Raw genomic sequence first — 11333 nt, 5'->3', positions numbered from 1 at the left:
ACAGGTAATGATAAGTGATCAATTCAATCCTCAGCTTTTGCCTGAAAATGTCTGACAAGCAACCGTTTCTTCGCTTCTTCTCTGCACTCTGAGCCAAGAGTACTTCGATGTGATGGATCTATATAGTCATCATTGGAGGAGAGGAATGATCAAACAAGTCTTTATACCACTGATGCAACGTGGCTTCTTCCGAGATGAGACTCCAATCAGTCAGTTTATACCATTCATGTACAAGTGGTTTAAACACCGGTGACGTAACGGATGCGATTATTCTTTGCGTTTCACTTGTATTTGGACCAGCTCTCTGTAAATGCGTTCTCTCAACTCCACAGGTAAACCACGAATGATTTTATCCATCCAGTTATTACTGGTAGTGGCAATTCAGAGACCACAGAGCATGTTCCAGGTATGCCGAATCTTTCTGTTCCCACTCATTTAGTGACACACTGCAACTGAATCACTTGATTTTATCCCCTTCGCCAACGTAGAAAAATCCGGCTTTGGCTAATTCTTCGGGGTAGGACCTCCCTGATATTTAGGCCATTTTCCTTGGAACGTTTGAAAACTTCTTTCAAAGTCGCAGTATTCAGGCACACGCACTGGGAACGAATATTCGTCTTGCACACAATCGTTTAGATGAGGGCAGGGTAAAATCGACAAGGGTTTACCCAGTTTTGAATGACATCCGTACGGTGGTAGACGCATGGTCTCGCGTGAAGGTTGACATTGACAATGAAAACCAGTAAAGAGTCCACCATAACGAGTGGCATGGCTTTCGCATCCGTCAGGTTTGACACGCACAGCATCACTTTCCATGTAGGGGTAGTGGCGGTAGTAGTAGTAGTTATACGAAAAAGTTCCCATGATGCTTTACTGCATCGCTGAGGTCACAGCGTACGGCATCGCTCTCATCGCAAGGCACTGCATCGCACTCCACTTCAGAATCACCGAACTTGAATGATGTCTGTTTAAAAGGATTCACCTTTCTCGCTTGGTCTTGGTAAAGACAATGAACTATCGGTCTTGGACGTTGTCCTTTTTTATATGTTACTCAATATCGACGTGACCGTACGGTAAAGTGAAGTGGTTGGGAAGCCGCACCCGCTTCTTGTACACGATTTGATACAGTTTTTTCAAAGGGAGGTTGACGACTTGGTGAATGGGTAAACGTACAATTTTATGCGGTTCGTAGGTGCTCACTCTGAACTTTTCATCCTGCCCAGACTGCAAGGCTTATTTCAATACCCCAAAGTTCACCACTTGACTGGTACGATAATTGAAAGTCAATCCTTTCACTTTACACACCGTGCACGTCCCCTTGTTTGTCCCAGTATTCGTAGCCGTACCTTTTAGAACCGCCACTAGCAAAACTTAGAATCTTGTCGTCCGGGTGTTTGTCTGTTCATGCTCCTAAATGGTCTCCTTCGATGTCAGGGTCACTTTGACCCGGGCGATCGATGTAGATACAAATGTCCGTGTCAAAATATAGGACGCGATCCCAAACAGTTCTAATTTTAAGCGATCATGGGCTGTCACGTAAGCCGCAATCATGACCTTTCCAAATTCGTCAGCTTGTACAAAGTCCAGTTCTTCTTCCTAATTGACTAAGATCAAGTCCTCATGAAAGACGTCCATGTGTTTGATGTATTTGGTTTTATTTCGTGAATCATCTGGAAGTACCGGGATGGTTCTGTCAAATACTTTGTCTTAGGGAAACACGGTCGTTGTGGCATTTGGCCCCACAAGCAATTTAACAACACTTTGGCAAATGATCGCCTGCCTTCGTTTTTCTCCATATGGTCTAAAGTAAAGTCTTCCTGCTCCCAGTATTTCTCTTTGAATTTCTTTTGGTCTTAGGGATTGTGGCACCAGGAAGTATAGCCGCTAGCTTCTTGTTTCAGTTTTTAAAAAAGACATCCACGTAGTCGGCGACAATGCCTTTCTGAGTGGCGTCGCCCTTGTGGTATTTTTGTGTCTGGATAAAGTGGTAAATTTCGTATACTTCTAACAATTGCTATCCAAGGTCCAGAGCTTTAAACAATTCCACCCTGGCGCACTTTCCCGTCATGGCGCGTTCTTCCTGGGTGTGCTGACAAGGGTGATCTTGATTGCATGTTTCGGCACAAGTACGGTACAAGGGAAATATGTGTTTTCCTTGGCAATGATGAGGTATATCGGGATGGTATAAGACCCTGGGAGGAAAGACTTTGCACTTGATCAATCCTTTGTATTGTCGAATGTTGTCCAGGCCAATGTGTTCCGTCAGCAATTGCAGATGCCCTGCAGGAAAGGTACAATATTTGCACACGTATGGATACAGCGAACACACGTCCAAGTATTTGATTTCTTCTTTCTCCTCGTCGGCTTAGTACAACAAACAGGTGGCATTCGTCGATCCTCAGTACAAACAGTCTGGCGAGTTCAGTGGGTCCATCAACTTATAACATTCTACGGTGCGTTTAAACTCGGAATCAGTTTTCAAACAGTGATCGTACTCGTGTTACCACATTTCCACCACTTGGTATCATTGCTGTTTTAACTTCCGGTGACCTGGTACAAGTCTTCCAAGGTCCGTTGTAAAAACTGATTTTTAGTGTCACGTTCAGGGTAGCAGAGCGGACATCCGTGAAATAAGCACACGTTAAACTCGTACACGATCTTGTGGTTTTCTAATTCCCAACCATCCACCAAATACGTTCCGATGGTCTTTTCGCCACCTCCGATTCGTTGCGGACGTGCTGGGTCCATTTGTCTTCCTTGTCGCACAAGTAATGTAGCCAATTTAGGCCTTTGACCGAGTACAGACGTTTGACAAAGTTGGTCGTTTGAGGGCTTATGACAGCCATGGTAATTTCTGGCATGAATCGTTGGCGGTACACTAAGGAACATGCTTTGGATGGATCACTCCGTGTTCCATGAATAATTCTCGAAATTTTCCACAGCAACTCCTTAAAAAGCTTCTCGTTGTTCGGTACGCATGTTGTCGGGGTCTTAGTAGTGATCCGCAGGCAAATGGGGTAGAACGGCGTGTTGATTGGCTTCCGTATTGAAAAAGTGCGGAAATAGCCTTTGGTCATTTCTGTCACTCCAAACGTTTTGGGCATTCGACTCCATGGCATGACCAAGTAACTCATAGAAACTTTAAACTGTACTTGACCCACTTGCATGGAAATGATTTTGGCTCCGTTCAAAGTCACGTTAGAACGTTCGGTGCCTTGTTCCGTATAGTATCTCAAAAGAAACTGTCCATCGTATCCGGAGAAATTGTGCGCCATCACCATGGCATGGCGATGAAAATCTCCGTAACGTTCGATGTCCTCTCGGCTCCACGTCTCGTCGATGGGGTCTAAGATCCATTGGGCGAAATCGGCTAGCGTGTTCCGTCACCGAAATATTTTTTCATGTCCTCCATGAATCTTGTTACAGTGAGGGCAATGACTAAAGATAGGCTCTTGGATGCACTTCTCGCACGCTAGATGAGCCACACATAAATTAGGAATGTAAATGTGAGTCTCTTGCATGCATTCGAAATCGAAAACGATGCAATCACCTTTATTCTAGTCATCTTCCTCCTCTTGTTTTGGAATGATATGTTTGAATGTAGCATTCGTGTTCCAAGTCCATAATTTGGCGACAAATGTGACATCGCTTCTTTCCTCGAGAAACTTGCAACTTGGCACTGTACGTATGCATTATCCACAAGTAGGACACAATCACAACAGTTGACAAGCACTTTTTTGCTGTTAACCTTGCGTCTTTAGATGTTGTTGGTATCAGGTAGGGCTGACAAAAGTGCGCTGACAAGATGGGCAATGCACTCGTTCCTGTCCTTCGTCCAAACAGGCTTAAGAGGCGAAACATCCTGAGCATTTCGATCCACAATGTTTGTGTTGCTCTCCATTGTTATAGCCACAGTCACATTTTTCACAGTAAGAACTGTATCCCAGGAATGGAGCGATACTGGCAATGGCATCGAAATGTTCATCGTGATAATAGACGTGAATATACTTTCCATCTTTGAAATATTTGCGTCGAATCAATAGAGTTCCGTGCACTTCTTGAGGGTGCACTTTCAAGGTGTAACGTGGAGCTATGACATCTTGCAATTTTTGCATTTCAGGAATGCCACAGGGTGTGTCTTTGAATAGACCTGCTTGCTGTAACAGGAGTTCTGCTTCACTTCGTTGTTTGGCTTGGTTCGATTTTCGAATGTTCTCGAAGGCTATTTTTCATTCTACCGTATCGTTCTTGGCGGCGTACGTGCATCCCACCATGATAGCCCTGGCTAAATACATTTTGTCTTGAGGGTTGTTAATTCGGACGAGACTCGTTTTTGTGCTACGAAGGTCGAAGATCAATAACACCTTTTTGCGTCCGATCCCTTGGGGAAGAGACACGTGGTTCATAAATAGTGTCGCTTTTCCATCAGTGATGTGAAACTTATCGTTGGATCTTGTCGATGACTTTAGAAGGTGTTAATTCTGCTGGGATGCTAAACTCGATCCAACCGGGAGACTTTGAATTGTCGTGATGAATGGAAAAGTTCAAGCGATAGTCTTCTTTGGCTTGCCTTAGTCGTTTCAGTGTGGTTAATAAAGAATCCCACACCCCGGTGATGAAGCCCTCTGCTTTCTCCAACGGTACGTTGGACTTGAAATCTTTAAACTTCACAGTGGTAAGTGTTAGTCGTCGTTCTAAATTTTCTAGAGGATAGTATTTATGTCTCTCGAACGTGGTAGTTCTTTTCAGGGTTTATTAATGTTGGTGAACTTTGGCTGGGTGTGGACTCTCTGGGTCTGGATTGTGGCTCACTCATGTCATCTTTAAAATCACTGACAATGAAATTGTGCCAGGACTTCAGCTACTGTGCGAAGTTTCTGCCTCTTACTTTCTTCTACTTTCTCTACGACATGATGCGATAGTTTCATCTTGATTGCGAAAAGTCAAATGACTACATTTTAAACGCCATGTGTCACTTTATATCCATGTCAGACCAGTGTATATATAAAAGGGTGTGTGTCTTCCCTTCCAATTGTCATTTCACTCTCAAACCGAGCAGAACGATGAAAGAACCCACACAGATCGAACTTTTGATCAGAGCTTTGCGAGGTGTCATAAGGAAATTTTCTTCAGACAAGCCGACGGACTACTCCCCCTCCTTTCGAGATAAAAGTCAAGATACTTGCTATATCTGTACGAAAAAAGGACATTGATCTTCAGAGTGTCCATACTGTCAAAAAAGCAAAGCAGATGTCAGAAGAGACAAAAGTCAAGATACCTGTTGTCATTGTCAAGAAAAAGGACAATGGTCTTCAGAATTGTTCTAACAAAAAATAGGAGCAAGAGGAAGAGAAGGGTTCCGAACAGGAAGAAGAAGAGGTACCCTCCCCTAAAGGAAGAACTCAGACACGTGCAGAAAGAGAAAAAAAGAGAAGAAAATAAGACGAGGAGACAGAACCCTCTGTCAAATTCTATCGTATAAAATCGATATCAATAAAACTTACAATTTTATATTTCACGTATATCTCTACAAGTGAAGATTGCTCTCGTAAAGGTGTATATCTTTTTCAACACACAACCAATATCTGTTTTGGTTGAACAGAACCCTCTGTAAAATATCTTGCCTTACATAATTTTTGTTGGCCAGGAAGCAAAAGTGGACAGGTCATTGATAAAACTCGTTTTGTTGTAATGAAACGATGAGAGTTTACTCTATAAGAACCCTGGTTGTGGTGAGGATCAACTCCCAGAGAACTCGAGGAAATCAGGTTTCTCGCTGCAGTCAATTTGCGCCTGCAGCAGTGGGTAAAACGAATTCAGTTTTTGTTTTAGATCGCCAAGGCTGCCAATAAACCACGCTCGGACAGCACTATGAGCCGCAACGAAACGCTAGTGCATACATTTAATCGTCCTGCCCAGCTTACATGTAGACGTTTCATCATCAATGGTTTCTAATATAAAAGAATAAGTCATCAGATATCCACGATCATTTGCTATGCTTTTGGTTCCTTGCTAGCTCAGACTGCTAAGCTTTTCCATATCTTCTATTTACTTCTTTCTTCCCAAACTATTCCATTCGACAGTTTCGTATATTTGCTTAACTAAATTTACAATAGCCAAATAGTAGGAAAGATGGCTGATATTTCCTAGTGACTTTCGACAGTAAGAAGTTTAAGTTTACTTAAGTAGACTTAGAGTTTAACTAGTTAGAGATCGGAAGTAGTAATAGGGGACTGTCTTAGGACGATGGGACTTACCATTAAAAACAGAATCCCGGCACTCTGGGAACAATGGGAATTTCACATTGTGGGGCTGTCAAGGGACAATGGGAATTTAACATAGGGAATTTTAACATGGATGGGTCTATAAAGGGACAAAAGGTATTGGGCCTGTCTAATGAGAATATAAAAACACATTAAGGGAAGGTGACGTCACGGTACTGACGATTAGCAACAATGTTGCAAAGGGGTGACCTCAAGCGGGGCCAGAGAACGGGAAAAAACATAGAACGTATGAGCGTGACAGAGACAGAGATAACTTATGCAACACACAACATACAAACATAAACAACTATACAACAGACTAAAAATATTTTTATGTAAGAAAGCAAATCTTTTCGAGTCATATCTACATCATGCAACATATATAACACAAACAACGATGCAACTAACTAAAACCAATTAGGCAAGAAAGCAAATCTTTTCGATTCATTTGAGTGATCCTGAAAAGGGCCTTTGGGTTTATCTTAACATCATTCCGTTAACATAGAGGGCATCGCATATGTCTTCTTCTCTGCCTCAAACTTCTTCTGACTGCTGGTCCGTAGATAAGGACTTTCTTCAAACAGCCTTGCCTCCACATAAATTCTTCTTTTCCAAACGCTTGTATCGGTGATCCTGATAATTGTCCATGATGATCTGACATACATGGGTAAGTCCGTACGGAACAGCAATGATGATACGAGAGTAGACAATTCTACGTTTGTCCACATCTTGTGACGAGAACAGGTAAAGGGAATGCAGTGAATTGCAGTTATTTATAGTGGAAGTGCGGATCGAAACGGATTGAGTTTATTAATCAATCCAAACAAGCGTTGCAAAATTCAGTCACAAAACGGAGTCGGTCTTCCAATCCGAGGAGAGCGGACTGTGACGTCACGTTACCTATATAGATGCGCTAGCGTCTGTTTGAAGTCAATCCATGTGACGCAGATTTCAAACATGACGGAAACTAAGAAGACAATGAATTGGGGTGCACCGGCCGTGGAGACTAGAAGTGATGGTATAGCAGCGACTACCAAAGTCAACACAAACCTAATTCCAGAACAGGTCGATTTTATTTGGGATTTAGTCAATTAGTTCTGGTACCAGTACCTTCGCCACCTTCTCCTTCTTTACCACACGGCGAGGATTTTAAACAGAGACAGAAACAAGAATTGAAGAAATTGTTACAACAGCAGAAAGAAGCAGAACAAGCTTTTCTCCTTCAACAGCAACAGCGAGAAGAAAAAGAGGCAAGAAGGAAACGACAGGAAGAAGCAGCAGAGAAGAAACAAAGTCTAGGAGAGAAGGAGAATATTGAAAGCCAAACGGTAACAGTATTCTCAGACATTTTAGTTGAGTTAAGGAGTCTGAAACAAATGTATCAGATTTCTTCATTACGACCCAGGAGAAAAAGACCTTCCCGAGCCAAACAACCCAACCCTGTTACTACGCCTACGATTCCACCCCTAGTGATTGCTACCAAATCATTGACAGGATCCAGTCCAGAAGTAGGCCTTGACCGTGGCAAAGGCTTAATGCAGTTAAAGATGATTCCGTCCCGTTCCTGAGGGGTTTTAATTATAAACAAATAACCAACGGTCCTTTTCAGATCCACCCACTTCTCTCGAAAAGGCACAGTATTTTAATTGCAAAACTCAATTAAAACTCAAAAGTTAGTTCGTGAGTGTAGGTCTATATTCTTAAAAATCAAAACCATGAGCCACTTAGGTTTTCTGCCTGGTCTCTTCTGGTACAAAGTGTACAATCAATTCACAATGCAACACAACACTTTATATTTCACGTATATCTCTACAAGTGAAGATTGCTCTCGTAAAGGTGTATATCTTTTTCAACACACAATCAATATGTTTTGGTTGGACAGAACCCTCTGTAAAATATCTTGCCTTACAGAATTTTTGTTGGCCAGGAAGCAAAAGTGGACAGGTCATTGATAAAACTCGTTTTGAGAGTTTACTCTATAAGAACCCTGGTTGTGGTGAAGATCCACTCCCAGAGAACTCGAGGAAATCAGGATTCTCGCTGCAGTCAATTTGCGCCTGCAGCAGTGGGTAAAACGAACTCAGTTTTTTTTTTAGATCGCCTGAATTAAAAAAACGATTAATATTCGAGCACCTATTATCCAGTGAGATTGTTCTTGTCGGCCAGGACTCGTGTACGAACGTGGTTATTATAATAATAATATATGTATTGTAGTTCTGATGTAATGGTTTAATGTGTAACGAAACCAATTCATGTGCGCTCCTTGACCATTCGATGAGATCTTTGCAACCGGATATACATCGTGCTCGTCAACTGGACGCCACATGATACACATGGTCTGTTTTCTAATCAATAATATTCAATCACGTTACGAATGAAATCGATTATTTAATATCGCTATACGAGTGAAAATCAATTGTACATGGATCTTACTTGTGGATAAGACATTTTTCATATTTTTGCACAAATTCTATACTTTGATAACCCTTGGTGGTAGATTTATACATTGTTAACATTTTTGTATATAGCCTATACTTTGATCAACCTCGGGGATAGAAACATGCACTATTTATATTTTTGTACAAATTCTATACATTGATAATCCATAGTGATATATGTCAATCATATTTGTTTGCAATTTCAACACATTGGTCCTTGATTGATTACTTGTTGACGTTGTATGCTAAATGGTGGTTAGAAGGGATTACTATGATTAGTTCCACTTTGGAATGATATGATATCATTATATCAATGATCGTACTCAGTGCGTATAAATCTGTTCAAACTTGTTGTTCGAATTTATGCGCACAAGTCTGGTGTCAGATTCATTCATCGCTCAGTTACATTATAAGTAATCACCTCATTTACGATATTGCTTTCAGTGTTTTCCCCAAATCCTAACCCATCCCGGCTTCATCCTGTTGCACAGACACACGGAAACACGGGCAATTGTTTATCATTTAGTTTACAGATGAGTATCCTGAATCTCTTTATACCCATATTTGTACAGATTAACAGTTTATTATCAGTGTATTAGATAAAGAAAATACAATTACTTGATTCAATTTAGATAAAATCAAGATCTGCAGTTGTATTGTATGACTTGATACTTCACTATTAGATATATACAAATTCTTAAATGTAACCGTACAACTTAATTTAATATTAATGCTGTTTTATATATGGGCTTTTGTAAACAATGGATGAAAGGCTGGTGAGGAATAATATTGGCGTAAAGTGATCTTAGATGTGTTGTTAACATTCGTACTTCAGCAGCATTCCGCTACGTTGGAAATGAGTAACTAGCTGAATATATATCGTGTAAGGGAGTAGGACACGGAGCCTAAGTTTACTTTCCACGTCGCAACTCCCACACTATTATATGCCAACGGACCTTTTTAAATTATATATCTGTGTGTGTGTGTGTGTGTGTGTGTGTGTGTGTGTGTGTGATTTGTAATTATGTATGTGTGTGAATATCAAGCAAGAATGTCCGACGAGCTTCCAGAGCAACTGTAAATGAGCTCATGCCGCTCTCCTTTACCAGCGATTGTATTCGTCGACGGTTTAATAGGTATCGGCAAGTGTTGGGTTGATACACTGCCATAGGTTAATTCCCCATTGAATCGGTTAGGAATGAGTGCCATGGGGTGTCATGGACGAGTCACTTTACTCTGAGTTGTTTAATTTGTTTTAGCCCATTCGAAAATGAAAATGTCAATTAGTTTAGATGTAAGAGGTTTTCTTTCGTTTTTGTTTTTAAAAGTTGCAGCTTTGTTATAACCATAGATGATAAAAACGTTTTTTGTCGTTTTTTATTTTACCTCGAAAAACGCGTTTTTTTACGTTTTTTTTATTTTTTTTTTCGTATTTTATATTTGGTACTTCCATTTTTTTATCATCGGCCATTCAGGCGGTCCTCTGTCATACTCTAGATAAAAAATATCGATCAATAATGAACTATGATGCTAGCATATAATGCTTTACGTAAACATGCTACAACATAGTGCTGATATCTGGTAGTGTAGGCCAGGCGTGTATACATTGGAAGATGACGCTGTGTTGAACCTTTTTGCAGTCCCTTTCTTGGAACGTTTCGCATGCTATAAAGTCCAATTTTTGTAGTTTTTTGAGTATTTTCTAGTCATCAGATTAGGATAAATATCTTTCACAAAATAGCAATTATAGACTGAAATTGACTGTAAGCTATGCCTAAACAATTTTCATATACTTTATAGGTCTAGCTGACTACGAAAACATCTTTAAGAAACTTTTCAGTCGATATTCCACATAATAGATGTAGTGTTTGTGCATGCAAATCTTCGCCTAAAGGAAAAGCTGGACAATATAAATTATATGGAGGAAGCCATAGAGTGGTCAGATCAGTCAGATGATGATAACGACATTGAGTGAAAAAAATTTCAATGTTATCTGGACTACTGTTTAAAACTTTTGATATTTTTTCATATTTGTACCACTGAAACTTTAAAACTGGTATGTAGCGTGTAAATAAGTAAAATATTGATTTTTGTGTTGCCTAAAAACGACTGGACCGTTTTTTTTTTTTCGTTTTTTATTTATTGAGAAAAAACTGCGTTTTTTACGTTTTTTATTTTAGTTTTAACGTTTTTAACATCTATGGTTGTAACTGCATAATACGGAAATGGGCATGGGCAAGAATGTGTATCCTTTGTAAGAGCAACGAAGAAAATTACAAACTAAATGTGGTTTTGTGTTAAGTGGCACTTCCTTTGGAAATGTTCCTGATCAACGAAACTAGCCGAGGCATAAGTATCTGGAATGTCTAAATTTTAGTACAAACCACATGTTAAGAAGTATTCATGTAATGAACGGTAAGCGAAAATACAAAGCAGCTACGGTGTCGATTATTATTGAAAGCTTGAATTAGTTTTAACAAGAAAGCAATTCAAACAGACGAAATAATAGCCGTGCCAATGGAGGACACTTTGGCACATCATTCTAGTCTTGACATTTCAGCCGTATTCTCACGTTCAGTTTCATGCGCGTACAATGTGTCCACCAGGAGGAGAGAGAGATCTTTGTGTATGT

The sequence above is a fragment of the Sinohyriopsis cumingii genome, chromosome 18 (assembly GCF_028554795.1).
Source record: "Sinohyriopsis cumingii isolate HCF-2022 chromosome 18, ASM2855479v2, whole genome shotgun sequence".
NCBI classification, from domain to species: domain Eukaryota; kingdom Metazoa; phylum Mollusca; class Bivalvia; order Unionida; family Unionidae; genus Sinohyriopsis; species Sinohyriopsis cumingii.
This window is presented reverse-complemented; position numbering follows the sequence as displayed.